This window comes from Corvus hawaiiensis, chromosome 3 (genome assembly GCF_020740725.1).
Source record: "Corvus hawaiiensis isolate bCorHaw1 chromosome 3, bCorHaw1.pri.cur, whole genome shotgun sequence".
Taxonomy (NCBI): domain Eukaryota; kingdom Metazoa; phylum Chordata; class Aves; order Passeriformes; family Corvidae; genus Corvus; species Corvus hawaiiensis.
The window spans coordinates 23,411,691-23,425,518 of record NC_063215.1 but is presented as its reverse complement, the minus strand read 5'-3'; the positions used below and the strand labels follow the sequence as shown (position 1 = coordinate 23,425,518).

The following is a 13,828-nucleotide window of genomic DNA, read 5'->3' as shown; positions in this document are numbered from 1 at the left end:
TCCTCACAAGCTCAGCAGTGACAGCAGATGAAAAGGATGCTCAAGCCCTTCATGTGAGCCCCTATTACCTGGTTCTCAGTACAGTATTGCAATGAACCGGCTGATTTTGAAGCATATTAAAGAGGTGTACACGAACCAATATTAGACCAAAATTAGAACACCTGGACACAGACTGTTCACAGGTTTAAAAGGATGCTTGAAAAGGAGACATGTAATTAGAAAAGAATTAAATATGATTCAAAAGTGGATGCTTGTCTCATCTGAAAGCAGTTTCACAGGTAAAGGTTTAGAGCATCTAAATGCACCCATGCAGAGAAAACACCATATCATTACTAGTTAAGTAGACCAAGGACACTATGGCTAAGACAAAGAACCATAATCTGTTTCCACAGTTGAAAGAAGCAATGGCTTTGTTGTTTCAGCAAACTTCAAAGTTGATGTTGAATTTTCCATTTCCTCATTTCTTCAATGAAATTGGATGTGTGTCTTAAATTTGTGTTCTAATGAGTTGTAAATTATTATGTACAGCCCAGGAGTAACAATAGGATTTCTAGTTTTAATATAGAAAACCTAGATCTAAAGACTGACTACACAAGAAGACATTATAGCAGTTCTTCTATCCTCATTGTTGTGAAAAAAAATCGTTCCAAGTAGCAAATCTTATATTTAGCATTGAAGGTGTGGGACTCCAGAATTTGGCAGTATTTATGAGGAGAGTTTCTAAAGATGAGGGTTTTAACTCTTCTGCAGAAGGCAACTATCAAGAGAAATCTCAGTTTCTTAGAAACTGGTGTACAGGTTTTCATAATAAATATTTAGAATTAGCATGCTGCCCCCTGGGTAAATATATGGTAATAAAAAAAAAGGGTGGTGTGTTTGCTTCAGCTGCTGTGTTTGAAATGAATCCACTGCAGTCCCACTGGGCTGGATAAAGCTCTTAAAAATGTTAATTTTTCTGTGTACAGTAAATAGCAGTAAAGCCCTGCAAATCTACATAGACTTGAGAGCTGAATTAATAAGTTTTATTTATATTTGGGATTTATCCACATTTTAAATGGTTCTATACTGGGAGAATCTCAAGTCATTGTCAAATTTTAGACACTAATGACTGGGTTACAACAAAAGAGAATCTGTCTTAAAAAAAAAAAAAATACAATGCTTATCAGAAGACTGGAAAGACAGATTACACGTTCGATATGAAAATGTTAAAAAGAGTTTGCGGATCCTGTTTACTCCAAACGTGGATATTCTTTCAGAAACTTTTACTTCTCAGGAGTGATAACAGTTTCCTGTTTGTCCAAAGTATATAGAACTGGAGTATTGTTTTTGTTATCATGATCTGACAAATTCAGGCAACAGATATGAAATTCATATTTAGGAACAAGATGTGCCCATTCTAATAATAAAAGATTACCTGTGTAAATGAAACCAGGAAAATTTTCCATCTGAACATGAGCATATGTTTTTCAGAAAAATACTACATAACCCCTGATTTAGTGTTTTCCAGTCCTTCAGAGTCTTTTGTAATCTGCTAATTATCCTTATTGTTAAAAGAAAGCATCTTATTTCCAAGCTTGCATACATGGCTAGCTTCAGGTTCCAGCCACAAAGTTCTGTCTTTCTCTGCAGGACTGTAAAACTGTTACCAGACTCCAGTTCCCAGTAAGTGCTTGCAAACTGTAATCTCACAACTTCCTCTTTGATAATATAAAGAAATCTTTTTGTTTGTTTGTTTGTTTAGAAAATTATATCTAATTTTTTAATTATTTTTGATTTCTTTTCAAAACCTCTGCAAATATTCTTGGCTGCAAACCAAAATTTTGAAATGAAAGAGAGTATTACAGGAGCAGATATTTGTTTGTTATTTCCCTGACACCCTCAGTGTTAAGCAGGTTATCTATTGGTCCCCATGTCAGTGTTTGGTTTTGTTTGAGTTTTTTGTGGTGTCCTGGGGGATAGCTTGAGAATTTTGCTTGAATGGAAACCAATTGATGTAAAATAGAAAAGAAGCATAGATATGATATGAGTTTGCGTTTTCTGTAAATTTTATCAAGTTACAACTGGCTAATCTTATCTCCTGCCAACCCAAAGAGCCACAACAATTTTTGTGATCAGACTTTGTCAGGAATTCTAGCAAAAACAGTAGAGGAGCTGTGCCCAATGAATCATATGAAAACTTGTCCCCTTCAAGACAGCAGACAGTTCCAGTCAAGTGAAGTGAAGGAACTCCCTCCCTGCCTTGGGTTGTATTTTTGTAGACTACCCTTTTTGATAGGTTCCTTCATGAGAATCAAGAACAAATGTCTCTTTTTCCGTTTTTGGGATGGATTTTTACATTTTTGTTCTTGGACTCTCATTCCATGCACCTTAGCATTTACCAGTATAAAGCAATCCAGCTGCCCTTTAGGATATTTAAAGGTAGGACAAAGAAATAAGTGTAAATATATTGAGAGCAGATCCTTGCAGAATATGCTCAGAAAACCAAAGATCCTTTTTGAGAACATGAATTTGTATCAAATAGAGAGGTAGAAACATCCACAACAGCATGGAGTTGCCTGTTCTCAGTGTTGAACAAAGTCTATCCCCATGAGGTTTTAATGAGACACTAGAGATTTAGTGGGAATTTGTCTAATTTTGTGGCTGAGAGGCTGTCAGAGGTTTAGAGGGCAGTTTTGGGGAATGCAGCCAAAGAACAGCACCACGCCACTCACTGCATGTGGTCTCAAATTTGTTTACAGGAAAAACATATCAGGTTGGGTACATATTGGGAGGAGCTGTCAACTTCCTCAAGGGCAGAGAGGCCCTGCAGAGAGACCTGGCTTGGCTTCCCTCTGTCCCACCTCACGCTTGGTTTTCTACAACTTTTATTTAATGTCTGTATATATTCCCCTTGAATGTCTTTTGATTCAACATTCTGCAGTTTTCTGCATTAAATCACTGGCATAAGCTGCCTATGACCTCAGCCCCTGACCAATTTTTGAACAACCAAACCTGACTGACCTTCTACATGTGGCTTGAATAGAGACAGCAACGTTAACTTCTGTCAGTGCTTGCTTTGGAAACACTCAGCTGTGGAAGCGCAGAAATAACACACTCATTCCTTGCTTATGACAAGTGCTTGACAGTCTTGTGTGTGGCAGGGAGTTGTTTCCACATTAAAGGCAGGTGCTCACAGAGATAGTCATGTTCAAAGCATTTGGGTTTCATGCTGACGTTCAGATCAATACAGACAGGTGTGACTCACTTGTGTTCTTATGGGACTCAGTTTCAGAATGCTTAACCTGACAAAAACCACTCATGTAAAACGTACAATACTGCATTTTATACCTGCAGCAGGGAAGTTATTTTAAAATTTGTAATCGCTGATTTTGGTGCTTAACATCGTGAAAGCCGGGTTGGTTTGTATTTCACAGATATGGTCAATGTGGATTTACCTAGCCTATGTTGTAGAGAAGAATAAACTGAAAATACAGCATACCTACTATTCTTTCTTAGCAGTACAGTAACAATCTCTGTATTTTCTTTTATTTAAAAAAATTGAGATTCCAATTTAATGTAGCTTCATGTAAAGAATGAAGCCAATAGTTTTATCAGTTGGAGGGCAATGCTTTTGTGAAGTTTATAGGAGGTAGTAAGCCTGATTTATTGGATGAGCTGTACAAGATCCAAAACCTTCAAAAGGTGTGGAGAAAGTAAATCTTGAAAAATAGGGCATGAAACGTTAATGAACAAATAATAATTTCTATTCTCAGCATGTTAGTAGAAATAGAGTACATCTGTCCCACCCAGCAGCTGCATCATTTTGAAGCTCTTGAGAGGGCTTATGGAGATGAGGAGAATATAAATCACAAATTTCACTAAGTGAAAAAGTAGGCAAAGAAACAGAAATACAGTCAGTAAGTATCTGAAATACATCAGTAAGGAAAGAATATGAGAGACTTTTATTCCAATATTTAAGAAATTATAAAAACTGAAAATCTGAACAGTTTTAAAAATTACTTGTTTTAATTTTTAATGTAATACTATGATAAAAGATTAATACAGAGATCATATATTGTTTTCAGAGACAAGACAGAAATGCTAGTATTTTATCTCAAAGCTGTTTCCAGTAAAACTAGGGAGAAATTGAACTTTTCTCTGCTCAAAGAAGTGGAAGATAATTTTTGTAAATCAAATGTACCATCTGTATTTATTTTTAATACTCCTAAACATGATTTTCCTAATTAACTAGTCACGTTTAAAAGAACTGCCACCATGAAGCTATGATGCTGGAAAGTATCCCATTTCAGCTTTAATTTAGCATTAAATGTTCTCATTCACTGATACAAACTAGTATTTATTTTCTTAAAACTATTCCCTTAGCAGTACTCTTTCAAATGACTTTTTACAAACAACAGAGATCCCCATTCAGTATCCAATCTTTCTATCTAATAATTAGCCTTAGCTCCACTACAATAAAACAATGCTTGCTGTGCTTGTTTTAACTGTTGACCACTTTGAAGACCTAACCAACTCACTTGTTTGGTTGGGGTTCTTTAATTACATTTAGTTATGTCATGCTTCTGTGAGTACATTCTTTTTATCAGCTAAAATATGGACCTTCAGTAATTTTATATTTGAATCTTACATGTTTTATGAAAGAATTATATAAAATGTATTCTATCATTTAAAATACTTCAATTGCAGAGCCATTTCATTTCAACTGTTTTTACAAAGTTGATTTCTTATTTACTTTGTAACTTGAAACAAGTAACAAATGAACCCTGTTTTCTGACTAGTAAGCTTCAACTATGAGTCAAAGGATTTAAATATGAAAGCATAATAACAAGCTCAGTTCCTATAAATCTCAAAGAGATCAGCATTTTTTATTGTCACATTATGATAGTAGCATACCTCAGTTGAGTGCTGACCTCCACAGCTCCCTGCTTTTTTTTTTTTTTTTAATTAAGCAGGCAAATCTATAGCATTTAGTGGATCTGCCTATTTAGGTTCCTAGCATATGATAAAAATGAATCAACCACTGAAACATGAATCTAATAACGGAACTTTATGTCTCCAATAATTCTGGTTTTTTCTTTTTTTTTTTTTTCTGGTTTTGTTTGTCTTTTAATAATGCAAAATAAATTTGAATGTAAATCATGAGATTACAACACTAGCATTTCCAATTCCAAATTTTATTGTTCTGTAACTCTGAATCAATGATTTGAACCTTGGCTTAAGCAAGCCAAAGAGGAAGTCAGCAGCAGTAGTTAGTGCAGCTCATGTTGACAAGGTGAAGTTTACTGCAAATTGTAGTCTGTGTGCTTTCCACTGTCTAAAATATGGAGAAAAAAGATCCTTTGACATTTAGATTTTAAGTGCAGGTATGCCTTGATTTTATATCTTCCTAATGATATTTTATATTTATGTAAAAAATGCAAACTTTGCGCTGCATCACAGAGAAAAATGTAGAGACAGTAAGGACATTAATGCAACACTCCTCCTATTTACATATTGCCAGCAAAGGGATATCAAATACAGGGAGATTATTGGTGAACTTTGTATGTTTCTAAATTCTTGGAATCACCAGCAGTTTTTGATGATAAAATTTAATTTACAAGAAAGAAGTGGCATTAAACATTTACCACACTTTAGTCATCTTTCATTAGGAAAAAATATTATAAATATTACATTGGGTTAAGTTATGACCAAAGTACACACTCCCTGATTTTTAAATACAAGATATATTTAAATATATAAAACATAGAATCATTTCTAGAAGAAATTTTAAGCTACTTATATCTTCTTCTCTGTGAATTCTTGAAATGAAAGCAGCTTGATATGGAATATCTTTTTGGGCTTTGTAGTAAATACTAGTATGAGGAGATTGCATATAAGTTCTTATATATATAATAGAAAAGAAAAAAAATAAAGTATAGTCCTACAATTTTTACTAAATTATAGTATTTTTTATTATTTGAATATACAGTGTTCAGCAGAACACCTTTATGCATTTGAACATGTCAGAAAGTGTTACAGATGAACAGTAAAGATGCTTGTCTGAAACTTAAGTATATCAAATTCCTCATCATTTTATCTGTCTTTATGGGTACCTCATTTTTTGGAGCTGTAGAATGACTTGATTCAATGGTTTTATCAAGCAGTAGTATTTACTCTCCACTAATTTTCAACCTGCTACTTCTATTTTAGTGTGATCTGTCAACGGACCAGGTGGCTAAAGGAATTGGAAATGCATGTGTTTCTGCTCTCGGCTTTCACAGATCTTTACTGAAGTGCTGGGGAAAAAAAAAACCAAAATGACACCCAAAATTAATCTAAATCCCAGTTTTAATTCCTTTCAAGCAATGATAAATATTGATAATTGGAGAATAATCTAGCCAAACATAAGCTTAATCTGGCCAAACAGGGGCTTTACAGTGTCATAAAAACCCAGAGCCATATTTCATCCTCTTATTTTCAGGGATAACACAGTACTGATTTCTGAGCTGTGTTGATAGTCAGCTGCATATATCTAATTTGATGACTGAACATAAGCAGTTTAGTGTTGTGAAGGCTGACAATGGGTAGGGCACAGAGCACTCTCAAACATCCTACAGATGATTTCACAGAATCACAAAATCACAGAATTAACTAGTTTGGAAAAGACATTTGAGATCATCAAGTCCTACCTATGACCTAACCTAACACCACCTTGCCAACTAGACCATGGCACTGAGTGCCACATCCAGTCTTTTCTTAAACATCTCCACGGAGGGTGACTCCACCACCTCCCTGGGCAGCCCATTCTAATGCCCAATCACTCCTTCTGCGAAGAATTTTTTTCCTAATGTCCAGCCTAAACCTTCTCTGATGCAGATTAAGACTGTGTCCTCTTGTCCTGTTGCTGGTTGCCCGGGATAAGAGACCGACGCCCACCTGGCTACAACCTCCTTTCAAGGAGTTGCAGCTCTTGCAGTTACATTCTACAACATGAAATGTGATCTGTGTGACTTTTCCACCTTTTATCTTCTGATATCTGTAGTATTCTCAAGTGAACAAAAAAGACCTGTACCCATGTAAGCTCTACACTTTATACACTTAAAGGTACACAAATAGAAATATTTTCAAAATATACAACAGAGGGAATATATCTGCGTATCCGAAAGACCTATGTCTATTAAACTTAGACAGAAATCATATGTTGCTTGGAATAAAGAAAGAACACAAGAAGAAAAAGAGTATATGGGAAGGCATGGAGCACATGACTATGGAATTCAGTATAGGAATATACTGTGATGTTTTTCTAGAGTTCTATATCAATGACTATATATTTGTACCAAGCTGAGAATAAAATAATTTCCTTACCACTTTGCACGGGACAGGTTTCTTGGCTGCTACCACTATCTGTTATTGCTGCATTGGTTTTTGGTTCTGTTTGGGTTTTATAGTTATGATTGAGTCACTGTATCTAGATGTTCATCTGGTGTTCCTTACACTATTTTAATTTATGACATACTAACATTAGTGACTTTTGGTGAGCATTCTCATTAGGAGGTAATATCTTTTATGAAGCTAACTGCTGGTATTAGATAAAGTACACAAACTTGTGGGTAATAATTCAGATTGAACACTAAACATCATAGATTCACCTTCCAAGTAACATGCCTGCCCATGGGAAGCAGTAAGTTAATTCCTTGTTCTGCTTTGCTTGACTGTGAGGCTTTTTCTTTCCCCACTGAAGTGTCTTTATCTCAACCCAGGAGTTCTCTATGTTTTACCCTTCCTCTTCTCTCCCTGACTGCACTGGTGGGAGTGAGCCAGTGGCTGTACGGAGCTTGGCTGCTGGCTGGGGTTAGACCATGACACTCCTGAATCTGTGATGCTTAGTGTTCAATATGAATTATTAATTTTAGGTTCCAGACCTGGCTTTAGAAAGAGTCTTGTGGGTGTTCCATGAGAAACTTGACTGTAGAATATTTTTGTTGATTGAAAAGGAAAATGAAAATATTCTGCCATTGCTGACTGTTTGCTCATCAGTTATCTGCACGTTGATTCCTTCCTACCTGGTATTCTATGGTGCTGTATTTCATATGGCTGAACAGCATATGAGTACAGCTATTCCAGTTCTTATGAACTACTTTAGCCTCAAGGGTACTGGAGGAACAGGAAGATAGGATATCTAGGAATTAAAATCTAAAAGAAAAACATTAGTGTCCATTATCAATAAGATTATTAATGAAATGGCTATAACTGCACATTAGGTAAGGCCAGCAAACCCTAATTAAAAGCTTAATTGATTACTAGCCAGTTAAAACCAAAGGAAAAGTAAAACCCACCTACTACAGCTCCTAGTACATTGTGATAGATGGTATCTTGGAGGCATTTCCCAAGAAGGAATTCTTGCATACTTCTAGTCAGGCAATGAAATACAAAAACTTGTCACATAAAGCAAGATGGATGGAAGGGAGTGTTTTTGCCTGGAAGTTTCATGGTGTCTGCTGTAGGACTAGGGCACTTCCATTAGTAATGGATGTACACTCAAGCCCCTTTGAGACTTGTCCTTGGGGCAGAAAAAGTCACAGTGCAAATCAGTCTTGTCCACTGACTTCTCCTTGACTGTTAAATAAGGATTGTCCAAAATGGAAGTTGGATGAGTGTGTAGGACTTTCACGTGTAGTTTTCAAATAATGCTTTTAAAAAAAAAAATCAAAACCAGAACTTTACAAAGTTGATAAAAAATCAAGTGTTTAGTGATAGCATATTTGGTACTTCACTGACTTGTATATCTTTGTTATAGTGCATAATTTGCAATAATTATAGCAAGTGTTTATGAGAAAAGCGAAATAAGCAAGTAGAAGTTAGTCACATGTTAGGTTGTGCTTATTACTAAGGATATATAGAATGGTTTCTTATAAATCTTCTCAGAAAGTTGATTGAAGAAGCAAATTCTGTTAGGCTTATCTTGTGCTTTCATGTACAACTTACTTTGTAAGATTCTTTCTCTCTGTTTTATTTGGAAAAAATATTCAGAAAAAGTATTCAACCAGGTACCTCATACTATCAATGAAAATAATCTATGTAAATCATGAATTTTTGGGTTCATTTTGTCAGCACTTCGAGTCTTTCAACGGGAGTGATGTTCTTAAATCCCACTGGTTTCTTTTCCAAATAAGGGGAAAAAATATCAACATCAAATAGAAATTCAGGTATGAAATAAAAATGCAGAGCTACTCCTGGAAGTAAACTTTCTGCTTTTATTCTGTGATGAAAGAAAACATAGGTTTCTGCATATTTTGTTTTGATTTTGTGGAATAATGATATGAAGTCTTCTTCGTATGATTTTGTCTTTTAACTAACAGTAGTTATAAATGCAGACACCAGAATATTTGTCTTTGAAGCCTCACTATTAGAACCACAAAGATATTTCTAGTACAAAGAGCTGTACCTATGCACCCATCTGACTGCCTATCTATATTGTTTTAATGTGTAGTATTCATAAATAAAATGATGAATAATTTATCTCCATCTGTGCAGACAGATTTTACCACTGTATTACTCTGTAACTGTCAACTCTGTAAGATAATGTTCATGCTGTAGAAGCTACTCCAGTGAAATTTAACACAACTTTATAGATCTTTAAAGATAACATGCCTAGTGAGACAGTATTTCTAACATTAATCAGTAATGCTTAATTGCATTATCTGTCCAGAAAGATATTTGAAGACAGTATTACAGAATGCAGCTTCACTAAATACACTTTCACGTACATGTGAATTTAGCTGATGAAAGAGCATGCAAGTCAATGACTTTGATTTCCTCACAAATTACAGATTTTGCATCCTCTGGTACTACTAATTGAAATTTTGATAGCTTGAGAGAGTTTTACTTATTTTCTTAATATTTAAGTTGAAATAGGTACCATGGGAGAAACAAATTATTTTAACCTTAATTGCTGCAAACAAGTGCATTTGTTTGTTTATATTAAACTGAGCAGTTTTAAAACAAAACTCAGCTAGCAAGCCTCAAAACGTTCTCTTTTTTTTTCAGAAAAATAAAAAGCTTATTGAATGATTCTCCATACTCAGTGCAAGTGCACTGTGAATGATAATACAAATGGCTTAATTTCATCAAAGAACTTTTATATACACCTAAATAAGATTCTTTGTCATCCTATTTGATTTACATGGAGATCTATATACTCTGGATTATACTAAATGTCATAGTGAACAGTACTGTGAGGTAAATATGTGTAGCTGCACACTCACTGATTCTGTTTTCCTTGTCCCTGAAAAATTAAAGCAGATGCTTTTGATGTTCAGAGGAGACACAACGCCCTTTTACCTTTTTTTTTTAATTTTTTGTAGAATCTTGCAGCAAGCAAGAGACAATCTACTAATTCACTCTATTCCACACAAGTAAACTCAAGGAGTGTGGTTTTGCTAAGTGCAAATGTGTATTTACAACACTTGTATGGCTCTTTGGGAGATACTTTATGGGCACTATTTCTTCTAAACATGCATTGTGGTTTTACCACAAGGAACATGTCAGCATGAGAAGTTAAAATTTAATGTAATCACAGCAGCTTATAGGTTTTGAGTAAACTTGTTTTCTGCAGTCTTTCTGTAATTCATATATATGACATTGGAAATCCGTGGTTTTTGACACACTAAAATCATACTGGTTTTGTTCTCTAACTGCAGGATATATATTTTTTTTTCTCCTGTGCCTCAAAGTACTACAAAAGTGGAAACAGTATAATGCACAAGGCACTGTGAAGGAAATTCAGGAATAAAAACAATTTTACAAAAAATCAGAAGGGGAGAAAAAGAAAAATTGAGTCCTATTGATTTCATTAATGAAACAAACTCAAAAATTTCTTCCTCCTTTCTCTTTACTTCTACATCATTAGAATTGTTTTTGTCTTTACTCTGCTTTCAGGGGAAAGTCATAGGCTATGAATGAGATTTTCTTCACTGATGGCTTCACATAGGCTTTAGATCAACCATCTGTATGTGTGTTGTGGTTACACATGAAAGATCAATTGATTTTTACTACTGTTTTTGACCTTGCAGTATTCTAAAAATAAGCTCCCAGGAAAAAACTGTTCCTGAGGAGCTTTTGGATCTGTATGATAACTGAACAGGGACTTTAAGGATGACACATCAGACCATGACACTCATTTTTAGTCAGTTCCTCTCATGTTCAAAATTTTACTTGGTGTTTTCCCCAGATTGTCTTGTAAGCATCCCCAATGGAGTCTTACCAAAATTATTAGGGATATGGAGCACACAATAAATGAGGTGATGGTGGAAGAGTTGGCTTTCTTCAAGCTTGAAGAGAAGATTTGAGGAGCTGGGAAACTTTCTTTTGCCTTCAGCCTAACGTGAAGGTAGTAGATAGGACAAGACAGACACAGACTTTTTGAGAAGGACATAATGATAATTTGAGAAAGGAAATTCCAGTTAGATATAAGGAAAAAATTCTGATAGGAACAGGTTGCCCAGAAAGGCTCAGGAACCTCCATCCTTTGCTGAATGAGGCCCAGGGCATCACCACACAATTGGATCTACTTTGACTCTGGGGTAAACTAAATGGTTTCCAGATCTTCCTTCCGACATAAATTGTCCTATGTTGTTAAATTTTCTTCCAATTATAATTATAAATAGCATTTTAATTTTGTTCCATGGATTTTGAGTTCATATTCAATTTAACTGCAAAAGCCACCAGCATTTGTGTTTTTTAACCACCTTCTTTTACCAAGAGGCCATAATCATCCTATGAGCTTCCATGAAATTCACAAAATCTGTGCCTTTCCTATTCCTTCACTTGCCATTGCTCCTAGGATAAGGGAGCAGTGAACAGCAGTGCTCCTTACAGATGTATTTGTACAAGGCCCTATCTAAAACAGATAAAGTGCCAGAAAAATCTCATGGTCTTTATGTAGGAAAAAAGAGGATTGTAGAGTATAAGGGTGTATGAAATGTAATGCCACTGGGGACAGTGTGACCTGCAGTGATACAATGAACTTGTTTGCTTTTAAAATTACTTTTACTGCATTCTGTCATTACATGAAAATCACTGAGAAGTTCACTTTTTCTTCTCTCTCATCAATCATGTTTCTGTAAGACTTTATAAGAAGGTTTTAAAACCAGAAGCATACAATTGATCTCTCTCTTAAAATCAATATAATATATCAAGATAGGGCTTTTTAAAACACAAGGAAGTGTCTTTTAATGGTATAGAGAATAATCAGTAAATTGTTTGTGCTTGTAATTTACATGCGACTGAATATAAATGTAAGTATGACAAATTAATTCTTTTTGTATTCCTGGTAGCCTCTGAATTTTATTTCTCCTGCCTCATTTACAGACATCAGCTGAATAATTGACAGTGATAATTGTAGTGGAATTTTTGCCAGACATTAGATTTTCTCTGGAGCCTTGGAGTCAATGTTTATAGTTTTTACACAACCTTTGAAATGCGTGAGGGTAATGTGATTTTATGTTTTTGTCTTAGCAAGTGCTAGAGGAGCACTGAGTTGTAGTACTACAGCCAGCAGATTATTCTGAGATGTTTTGAACAGCTGCTTTCAAAAAAACCTGGCAATGATAGTGTAGTCCTTCATCTTCTTGACTGTACAAGTTAAAAGTGCAAATGGAAATGTGTCCTTGAATTACAGCTGTCAAAAATTTGTACTTTGCTTTTATTAAAGTGTCCAGAAATAGAACTTTTGGCAGCTGTGTTTCCAGATTCCAGTTCAGTGCAACGTTTACTGTAGTGTTTGTAGTTGTTCTGTGATATTTCCCATGCCGTGTTCTGATCCTTGAGTGTTTGGATTTTTTTGTGCTACTTGTTTCTCTAAACTGCAACTACTTGAAAGAAAACATTCACATGTTAGCAGAGAAGACTGTTTGCTTGAATGTCTCTCTATTGTGAGAAAGCATGTGCACCATTTTTACTTAAAGAGCTCCCAGGCATGGCAAAATAAAAAGTTGAGTAAAGTCCAGGCTAACAGGTTTTGCTAGGCCTAGATCTTGCAGTTTGTTGCTGTGTGAGGCTGTCTAAATGCAATGCCACCAGAGTTTGCAAGACTTGCAAGGGATGGCATTCAGGAAACATTTTATCAAGTTTTTGTGCATACTAACTTAAACTGTAGTTAATGGGTTTTGGTAAATCAAACCCACTGCATTCTGCCTCCTGGGGTTCCTTGGCATCAAGCTTTGTACAAACATTGTCAATTTTTTTCTTTTTCTTTCTTTTTTCTTTTTCTTTTCTATTAAGTGGAAGTAACTTCGACTGTACAATAAATGTATCAAGTAACATAAAATAAAATAAATAAAATAAAATAATAAAATAAAATAAAATAAAATAAAATGAAATAAAATAAAATAAAATAAAAGCCCCGTGGCATTTTTTACATAATTGTAGTACTGCAAAAGATCACCTATGACATTGGGTTCAGTTTCTTGCAGGCTCACTAGATTACTTCAACCCCACCTGAAGTTATAACAGCTTGGAAATTGAAGGTCTAATATAAAATGTGTATTTTTCATTCCAAGCAGTTTTCTGTAATCCTCTTTTTTTTCAGTAATGTGTCTATTTCCATAAATAGGTTTCTGTTTGATTTAAGATGAAGATATTCTCAAGATGATTCATCACTACAGATATGTAAGCTGTGTGTAATAGTGCACAACCACCCCCCAAACCTTATACTGTCACGTTTTCATATGCATGTTTTAATTCGAGTGCATCAATATTCAGGTTGTCACAATTCCACTTGTTTTAATATGCTTCTTGGTGGTTTGTTTTGTTTATTTTCTGTGGGTAAGTTATCATTTACACTGTTACG

At 34.9% G+C, this 13,828-nt stretch overlaps 1 protein-coding gene across 2 annotated transcripts in view; it reads left to right on the top strand.

Annotated features, from left to right (window-relative positions):
• Positions 1–13,828, top strand: part of CSMD1 (CUB and Sushi multiple domains 1) — a 1,116,955-nt gene that overhangs the window by 604,570 nt on the left and 498,557 nt on the right. The window lies entirely within an intron of this gene.